Source organism: Cannabis sativa, chromosome 6 (genome assembly GCF_029168945.1).
Source record: "Cannabis sativa cultivar Pink pepper isolate KNU-18-1 chromosome 6, ASM2916894v1, whole genome shotgun sequence".
NCBI classification, from domain to species: Eukaryota; Viridiplantae; Streptophyta; class Magnoliopsida; order Rosales; family Cannabaceae; genus Cannabis; species Cannabis sativa.
The window spans coordinates 43,317,956-43,328,135 of NC_083606.1; positions in this window are offsets into that span (position 1 = coordinate 43,317,956).

Below are 10,180 nucleotides of genomic sequence, written 5' to 3' on the forward strand. Positions count from 1 at the left end.
TTTATTCTCTTTTTAATTTACTGAGTTATTTACTTTTTAATTGCAAAAATTATTATTTTTCCAAATAGAATCATAAGTATAATTTAGTAGTACTTAATCCAATTCCCTGTGGTTCGACCTCACTTGTGTGAGATACTACTTGATTACGTATACTTGCGTAGTAAACATAAAAATTCGTAACAGCTGGACCGAGCATGCGAAACTCTTTTCTCACCGGAGATCAATCTCCTGCCACTGCCCCACAAGTTCAAAATGCCGACGTGGAAGATGTACACTGGGAGAGAAGATCCCCTTTCCCATCTCAAGTACTTCAAAATGCAAATGGATTTGCAAGGTGTACGAGGAGATGTATGCTGCAGAATCTTCCCTGCCACTCTGTCGGAAGCCGCTCAGCAGTGGTATTTCAAGTTGGCTCCTAGAAAGTTTAGTTCATGGAAAACCTTCTCTTCAAAATTCCATGCACAATTATCGTCCTCGCGCCAACTCCCATTGCATTTGGGAGACTTGGTCGAAGTTAAGCAACGACCAGGCGAGCCTCTCCGGGCATACATCAGTAGATTCATGACGGAGGCGACCAAAGTTTCACGTGTAACTGAGGATGGAAAGTTGTCCGCAATACTGGGGGGCATTAAAGTCCTCGGTGAACTCTGGAAAGATATAAGGAAGAACGGGCCGATAGACTCAATGAGTGATTTCCTTGACCGAGTTGAAGGTTTCATCAAGCTCGAAGAAGTTATTCAACGAGCGAAAGGTGAGCAAAAGCCAGGCAAGTCAAAAGCTCCTTCCACTGGAATATCCGCCCAACTTCCCCACTACCCAAATAATTCAAGCTCAAGCGGTAGGCGTTCCAGCAACAACCATAAGCAAGGGAATGGGATGAAAGGAAAGTTTATTGGCAAATCCGAACAAGCTCCCCGGGAGAATCATGCCAAATACACTGCATTCACTATTTTGACTGAAGATATAGAAAGTGTATACATGGCAAATCAGTCGCTGGCCCCGTATAAGAAGCCCGGGCCCATGAAGAAAGATGCCAATAAAAGGGACATGACAAAGTTTTGTCGGTTCCACGGAGACTACGGCCACGACACTGATGAATGCTACAACTTGAAGCGGAAAGTTGAATTCCTAATAAGGAAAAACAATCCACACCTACAAAAGTATGTTAAGACCGACCAAGGTCAGAGGAACGACAATAACCAAGATTTGCTACCTCCACCGGTAGATGGACATTTGCAAGTCATTGTTGGAGGCCCGCACATTGCTGGAGATTCGGGCAAAGCTCGGGAGAGGTATGCCCGAACAGTGCAGCACGAGCAAGAAGAAGTCATCCTAGCCGTGGAAGAAAGGAAGCCCAAAGTTCCACGAGCAGGAGAGCCGACGATAACCTTCAACGATGAAGACGCTGTCAAAATTAGATTTTCGCACAACGACCCGCTGGTCGTGGAAGTCCAGATAGCCAATAAAATGGTGGCCAGAACCATGATCGATAATGGAGCCTCTTCCAACATCTTGTTCAGAATTGCTTACGAAAAGATGGGACTCTAACTCAAGGATCTAAACCCATGCCTCCAGCCTGTCTATGGTTTCTCCGGTCTAGGAGTCGCACCTATAGGACAAATTTGTCTACCCCTCACTGTTGGACAAGCTCCGACGAGCATGACTGTAATGGCACAGTTCCTAATATTAAATGTTCCTTCAGCTTTTAACGTAATGCTTGGCTGGTCGGCCTTGTATGACTTAAAGGCTGTCACGTTAATATTTCACTCGTGCCTGAAGTTCCCAACAAAGAATGGGGTAGGGTGTCTAAGAGGAAACAAGCAGTCTGCTCGGGAATGTTATAACCTTGCAATGGCCAAGGATAAGAAGGAAGTATCCTCCAATCAGAGCACAGACAAGGGAAAAAACATTCCCAAGTAGGGAACTTCCCAAGGCGGGGATGAAGATGTAGATCCTCGACTTGGGGACCCAAATAGCAATGTTGGACCTATAGAAGAATTAGAAGAGATCGAAATCAATCCAGATATCCCGACCAGAAAGCTAAAGATCGGAAAAGGTTTGTTGCTCGAAGTAAAATCAGAATTGATAAAATTTTTGAGAGCAAACCTGGACGTTTTTGCCTGGTCAAATGGGGATATGGTCGGAATCGATCCTTCTATCATTTCACATGTTCTGGATATCGATCCCAACTTCTGGCCAGTTCAACAAAAACGAAGGTTGTTAGACAAAGAACAAGCAATAGCCCTGAAGGATGAAGTTGAAAAGTTGCAGAACAACGACTTCATAATTGAAGCTTTCTACCCGGCTTGGGTCGCGAATCCCGTACTAGTGCCCAAGCCGAACAAGAAATGGCGAGTCTGTATTGATTTCACAGCAGGGCAAGAAATATTAAGCTTCATGGATGCTTACTCAGGCTACAATCAAATCAAAATGCATCCACCAGACCAAGAACATACAAGTTTTCGAACAGATATGGGTCTCTATGTTGGGTTTTGTGCCCTAAATAAAACCCATTTCAATATAATCAGATTTACTTATTAATAAAAATCAGAAATAACATTTTATGTTGCATGGTTCACATGATTTATTTCATGATTATATATATAATGTATGAATTCTATTTAAGTCCAGAACATATGAATTTGTTAATGATTATAGTGTTGTCAGCACAGTGAAATATAATCTTAATTTTATGTTCGAAAGTTTATTCCCTGATTTGTAAGAACACTGGATTTAGACTGACATGGTATAATCAGCGATAGGTATTCTTACACCTTGAAAAAGTGTTATGTCCTTTCCAGGACATTGGCAAAGTTTACCAGTATCGGATGTATGGAGTATACATCGGAAGGGACCGATATTGAACTTTGATTAGATATATTAAAACTTACCGTAATATCTATTCAATTCAATATCACCTGTTGATCCTAAATCAAATGATCTTAATCGTGATATGGTTAGGTTCGATCTCAAGAGTACTATACATGTTCTTTGATTTGTTAGTTAAGCCTACTTTTGGGTCAGGGTGATACGTATATTTTGGGAACATGATAGTATAATTGAGTGGGAGCGCTACCATAAATATGGAATCTATAACTTCTATAGGAATTTAGTAGTGAAATGATGATATCCTTCGAGCTTGGCTAAACAGAGATAAATGGTGGAGATCTCATTTCACTTTGTTGAAATATCATTTATACGGAGCTAAGTGTTTTAAGGATAAAATACATTGAAGGTGTAACGGTAACTTAGTTCCTTTTCAATGTAGATCATCTATTAGAGGGTCATTGATCACATTAGGATTATAACAATGGATAACTAATGACGTGTCTATATCATGGAGCATATAGAGCGTTCTATATGACTGAGAGTGCAATTCCAAGTTCTAAGAGTGGATTCAATAAGGAATTAATAAGTTAGGAAATTTACTTGGTAAATTCAGTTCGACTTATTGGAAGCTCGGTTATATAGACCCATGGTCCCCATACTAGTTGAGACCATACTGCTTGTAAGACTCAGTTAATTGATTTTGATTAATAAATTATAATTCTAAAGTTAGACTATGTCTACTTTATGAATTTTCACTAAGCAAGGGCGAAATTGTAAAGAAAAGAGATTCTAGGTTTATTTATTAGTTAAGATACTTTACATGTCTAAATTAATAAATATATTAAATGGAAATATTATTTAATAATTATTTTTAAGTTATTAAATAATTAGAATTGGCATTTAAAAGGTTAAATTGGAAAATTGACATTTTTGAGAAAATGGAAATGAGAAATAACAAAATGAGAAAGTTGCAAAGTGAGGCCCAATTTCCTTATATGGACCGCCCACTATGCAAAAGGTTTACCATTTTATTTTTTCCATTATTTTAATGCCATACAATTCTAACCTAAACCTAGAAGGCATTTTATAAATAGAAGGTGTTGGCTTCAGGAAACTCATAACTTTGCACATTTGTTTCTTTCAGAAAAAGCCTACACGCCACTTGCTCTCTCTTTTCCTCTCTACAATTTCGAAACCCTTGAGTGAATGAGTAGTTCCCACACACATCAAGTGGTACCTCAATCATAGTATGTAGTGTTGGAAATTATTTTACCAGGATCTTAGATCTACTCACAAGTATGTTTATTAACATCCTAAATAAGAACTTTCTAAAACAATAAAGTAAACACATATAAAGTTAAGAAAACCTTACATTGATGCAGCGGAATTAATGTCTCCTTCCACTCAGATCTCTAACCCTTGATTCCTTTCTGTAGCAGAGTATAATCAAGATCTGAGCCCGAATGTCCTTCTTCTTCAAGTTGTGATCCTTCACAGTCTTCCAATCTATGATTGAGTTACTGCTTGCTGTGTGTGGGCACTTACTCTTTCACTAGGGTCACGAAAAAGATGAAGAGAAAAGAGAGAGAGGTATTTCGGCCAGGCTATAGAAAGTGGGGAAGGCTCAGTTTTCTGAAGAGAGAAATTTCTGTCAGAAAGATGATCTAAAAACTTGTGAAAGCATGTGTTGTGACTGAGCCATCACTTTCTATTTATAGGCAACTACTAGGTTTAGGTTAGGATTTATTTGGCATTAAAATAATGAAAATATTAATTTGAAAAATCAACATTAAGTGGCCGGCCATGGTGTGGTTATTGGGCCTCACTTAATTTTGCAATTTTATCAAATTTTATCTCTATTTTCTCAAAAATGCCAATTTTCCAATTCTAACCTTTTAAATGCCAAAACTAATTATTTAATAACTAAAATAGATTATTAAATAATATTGTCATTTAATTTAATTATTAATTTGACATAAAAAGTCTATTAATAAATAAATAAACCTAGAAAACTCTTTTCTTTACAATTTCACCCCTGCTTAGTGAAAATTCATAAAATTAGACATAGTCTAACTTTAGAATTATAATTGATCAATCACGAATCAATTAATGAGTCTTACAAGCAGAATGTTCTCAACTAGAATGGGGACCATGGATCTATATGCTGAGCTTCCAATAAGTGAACCAAATTTACCAAGTAAATTCCTACTTATTAATTCTTCGTTGAATCCACTCTTAGAACTTAGAATTGCACTCTCAGACTTATATAGAGCATATTGTATGTACCACGATATCAATATACTATCTCATTTAACCATTGTTATAATCTTATTGTGATTTAAAGATCCTCTACATAGATGATTTACATCGAGATGGGATTTCTTTACCGTTCTCACCCCTCAATGTATTTTGCCCCTTAAAACACTTAGCTATCTGTAAATGGTGTTTAGTGATCTAATAATTAGTCAGTTAAACAAGAGCTCATCCATTTACTTCTATTTGCTAAGCTCGAAGGGAATCATCACTTAACTTCTATACACCAGTAGAAGCTATAGATTCCATATTTATGTTCAGCACTCCCACTCAATCATACTATCATGTTCTCGAAATATACGTATGACCCTGACCCGAAAGTAGGCTTAACTAATAAATCTAAGAACATGAATAGCACTCCTGAGTTGAGCCCAAGCATATCAGGATTTAGATTCTTTTAATCTTAAGATCAACTACTGATATTGACTTGGAAAGATATGTATAACGGTAAGTTTGTAATATCTTAACTTAGTTGCAATATCGGTCCAGTCCAATGTATACTCCATACATTCGAAACTAGTATACTTTACTAATATCCTGGAAAGAACATAACACTTACTCCAAGTGTAAGCAGACATCATCACTGATTATCACATTAGTGTAAATCCAATAACACTGACTAAACAGGGACCAAAACTTTTGATTCATATGATCACAATCACATTCCACTGTGTTGACGATACTGTAATTGTGAATAAACATATGATCTGGATTTAACTGATTTTGTGTGTATGAATGTAATAAACATATTAAACATATTAAACCATTAGCATGTAAAATTCATGCAAACATCAATCACTTCAAAATTTCTTATATTGATAACTAATCAGATTGTAAAGAGTTTTATTTAGGGCATAAAACCCAACATGTAGGACTGTGGAAAATCAGCATCAAAGAAGGAGAGAAGGAGATCCAGATTCAGATCTTGATAATGCTCTGCTACAGAAAGGAATCAAGGGCTAGAGATCTGAATGGAAGGAGTCATAATATTCCGCTGCACCCAATGTAAGGTTTTCTTAAACTCTTATGTGTTTATTTCATTGTTTTAGAATTCATATTAGGATGTTAATCAAACATACTTGGTAGTAAATCTAGATCCTGGTAAAATAATTCCAACAACTGGCACCAGAGCCATGCTAATGATTTACTTTCATGAAATATGAATTAAAACGATGTTTTGTGTTGATTTGGATGGTTTCATGTTTGTTTATGTGCTTATGTGATGAATGTATGTGTTGTACGAAATTTTTTCATGAAAAATATTTTTTCTATTTTTTAAAATATTTTATTTGGATTCCTTTTGAAAAATTAAGCAATTTTGTTTTTTACGGAACTTGATTCCGATAAAAATTGAAAAAAGTTATGAATTTTGGAAAATTGGGAATCAAGGCTGTCGAGTGGGTGCATCAATTGCGAATTTTGGGGTTTTTTCCCCAAAAATCCAATTTTTTATGCGATTGATTCCCAAAATTTGATATTTCCAATTTTAGATTTTTCCAATTTGAAATTGTTGTCGAGTGAATTTTGCAACACCAAATTTTATTATTTGATTAATACAAAAGAGAATTTTCAGAGAAACGACAAGTGCGAGTATTCGACCTAGAACGGCGAGTACTCGACTGGGAATGCGAGAACACTCAACAAAACTGGAAAATATCAGTGAGACAAAGAATTATAGTGGTTCAGTCAGATTGTGATCTGCTTAGTCCACTGTACCAAAGGATTCCTAGGTGCCATTTCATGGTGGATCACCCCTTTATATACAAAGCAGGTGTCCAATCGGTTACACAAGGATCACATTCATTGTTAATCCATTATTTACATATTGAATTGCAATAATTAAACCCAAGCAACGTTAACATTAATAAATGAATGACAGTTACTAAGTCCATCAACGTATGCGTCTTCCGCGTATGCGAGTTGACTGTTCATGTTCCGTTGTTGAGCTCCCAGGGTTATCATTACGTTTGGAATGTCTGCGTCCTTAGGTAATCGCCTCTTGTAGACATTGCATGTCGAGCTGATAGAACCTAGACATGCGAGTCTATACCGGTTTATCAAGGCTATTGGGTCGTTGGGACCAAATCGCATCATAGAGAGTTGATCTCTACGCTTTCGCAGAAGTATAGAGAGGATACTCGCATATGTCCCGACACATGCGAGTTGGATCCATCCTCTCATCCTGCATAATGCGAGTTACAGTTATGCGATCCGACTTTTGTCGTACTCGCTGGTTTTATCCTGGCGAGGTTCAAACTTCGAGGAGTCTCTCATGGACATTTCAGCTTCCATTGGAAATTTGAAAATACGTGTCCTCTAAATAGGAGTCTTGTCTCGAGTTTCTAGGTGAGAGAAATCTCACTATAACACATGCCCCTAGTTTCGCGATGTGACAGGTGCGGTCACAGAGGGAAACTATTACTCGAGAGACAGGTGAAAGGTTGTCACGAGGAGGTGACCTTTTGGTTGTCCCGTCGAGGGTTTCAAAAAATGACGGCTGTAATTATTACTTTTTATTATATTTATGGTGCCACGTCACAAAACTCCTCGATTTTTGTGTAGGCGTGGACATCGTTGGCCGTTAGATTGGGCGACCTTAGGCATTCTGGTTGCCACGTGTCGTAATCCCAATTAATAAGGGATATGGGTATTTAAACCCTTTGATACGAATCAAATCTTCCATTTTTCCCTCTTGTTCTTAACTTCCTCCTTCCCTCCTTTACAGAGATTTCAAACCCACTTTCGTACTTTGCCCAGATTTCTACCACTCTTTCTAAAATATCCTCAATCTCAGAAGTGATCGAGAGCAATCACAGGAACCAAAACTAAAGGTTAGTTTTGAGTCATTGTATTTTCGTTTTCTGTTTGGAGAAAAAATGCTTTTTTTTCTGGGTTTTGGTATTTTGAGGTTTTTTTAGGAATGTATGCTTGTAAAGGGTATGTATGAGTGTTGTGTAAGGATGAATGTTTATGAGGCTATGTGTTTTAGGTAAAAAACCTGGGTAAATTCATAGAATATGACATGTAAACTGACATAACCGCACACGATATACTTGAATAGACACTGTGTCACGTCTTGAATACTCGCGGGTATTCAGATGAACAACTCGAATACTCGCGGGTATTCAGATGAACAATTCGAATACTCGCGTATTACCAAGATTTACTTTCTTTTGATTGATAGCTAGATCTTTTAGGATTTTTATACGTCGTGGGTTGAGTTGCGAGGGTATCAATCGCTGTTCCAAATGGTGGGTGTGTGTCAGTATTCTAATGGTCATATATGCGATTATATGCCCCCTTGAGATACTGAGATACACCCAGCCATTTGCAATATGCGATGATACTCAAATGATCGTACTCCTTGGCTGATAGGTAGTCTCGGAACGGTGGGAGTATCCCAGTAACTTCAGGGATATGCTTGAAAACGCATGCCCCTTGAGTCACTGGGATTCTCTCAGCCGTTTCTGGAGGTATATCGCTTGGCCCAGGATGCGTGAATTACTCGCCAAAGAAAGTATTATCTCTACTCGCATATTGATGGGGCGTTCAGTATTCGCAAGGATGCTGACCATTCTACCGAGTGCGACTTTATAGTTTAATGCGGGTGAGATCACTTATTTTGCTTTTCACACATCCATCACGCTGAAAAGATCTTCTATCTTTCAGATGAGCGACTTGTCGGATAGCCAACAGCTCGGCTCTAGAGGTCGTGCATTCGACGGTGAAGTTGACCAGGAAGAGGACAGCTTTCTCCCAACCTCGCTTTCCGAAGAGGAGGCCGCTCCAATAGAGCTAGGCCCGACGTCTTCTGTGGACATCGAAAAGATGGTGCAGGAACTCGCCGAACCTAGGGCCATCGATATTCGAGACAGCGAGTCCACGGTGTCGGCCCGCGACTACCTTATCCACTCGAGGCATGCTCCTGACGTCGAGGTCGAGGAGATGGATGATGAATGGACGACCCCAGTTCGCGAGTTAGGTGAGGACGAAGAGGAGGCGGAAGGGAGTGGGACAAATTCGGTTGACGATACCCAGCTGAATGAGCCCTTCGCGTGTGAGGATCTAATTTCGAGGGTTTCCAAATTAGATTTCACTACCTTTGTGAGGTTAAATTTGCTGCGACTCGCGTTCCAGCGACCTAAACTGTCCCAGAGGGCGCATCTTCCGTTTACTAACCCTGCGATTATTCCCACGGAGGATGTGGTAGTCTCAATACCCATTCTCCGGTGTGGGGTATCGGTCCCCTTCCATCCCTTCATTGCAGCTATTCTCAGGCGATATGATGTATCACCTTTTCAGCTAACTCCAAACAGCTATCGCACTGCCCTAGCCTTCTATGCGATGTACATAGAATATGTTCATAGGGCCCCTTCAGTAGAAGAGTTCAGCTATTTCTACGACATAAAAAGCGTAGGTCTTCATAATGGCTTCTACTGTTTTAGCAAATGGGCGACTTCTGATATCAATGGAGTAGAAGGAATGGTATCGAACATGGGGGACTTGAAATCGAAGTGGTTTTATGTCTTTAAAGTCCCTGGGATTAGAACTGACTTTAATCGCAGACCTAGTATGTCGCGTATTTTTTAACTTAGACATTTTCTGAATTACTTTTGAGATCTTTTGCTTACTCGCTCTTTGTTGCTCTCGCAGATAGACCAGTTCGACCGGCACTTGACGCGACTCGCAGAGAGACAGCTGAAATTCTCGGGAGCCTTCCGGTACAAGATCGCGACTGGCGATTACTGTGTACAACTGCGAAGTTGCGAGAACACCAGCTGATTCCTGAGAACGCAAGTCTTCAAAGGGAGCCAGTATACAAAGAACCATCCGAGAGGCAACAAGAGCGAATAGACAAACGCCTCTCCAAGCAAACTTCTCGACCAATCTCAGGTAATTTATCTCTTGTTATAAACTAATAGATAGAGTTTGACTTATACTTATCTTTCATTTATCTTCGCAGATATGACTTTTTTGAAGTCCGCACCTGTCCTTAAGATCAAGCCGAAGGGTGGAGCAACGACGACCTCGCCCGTTG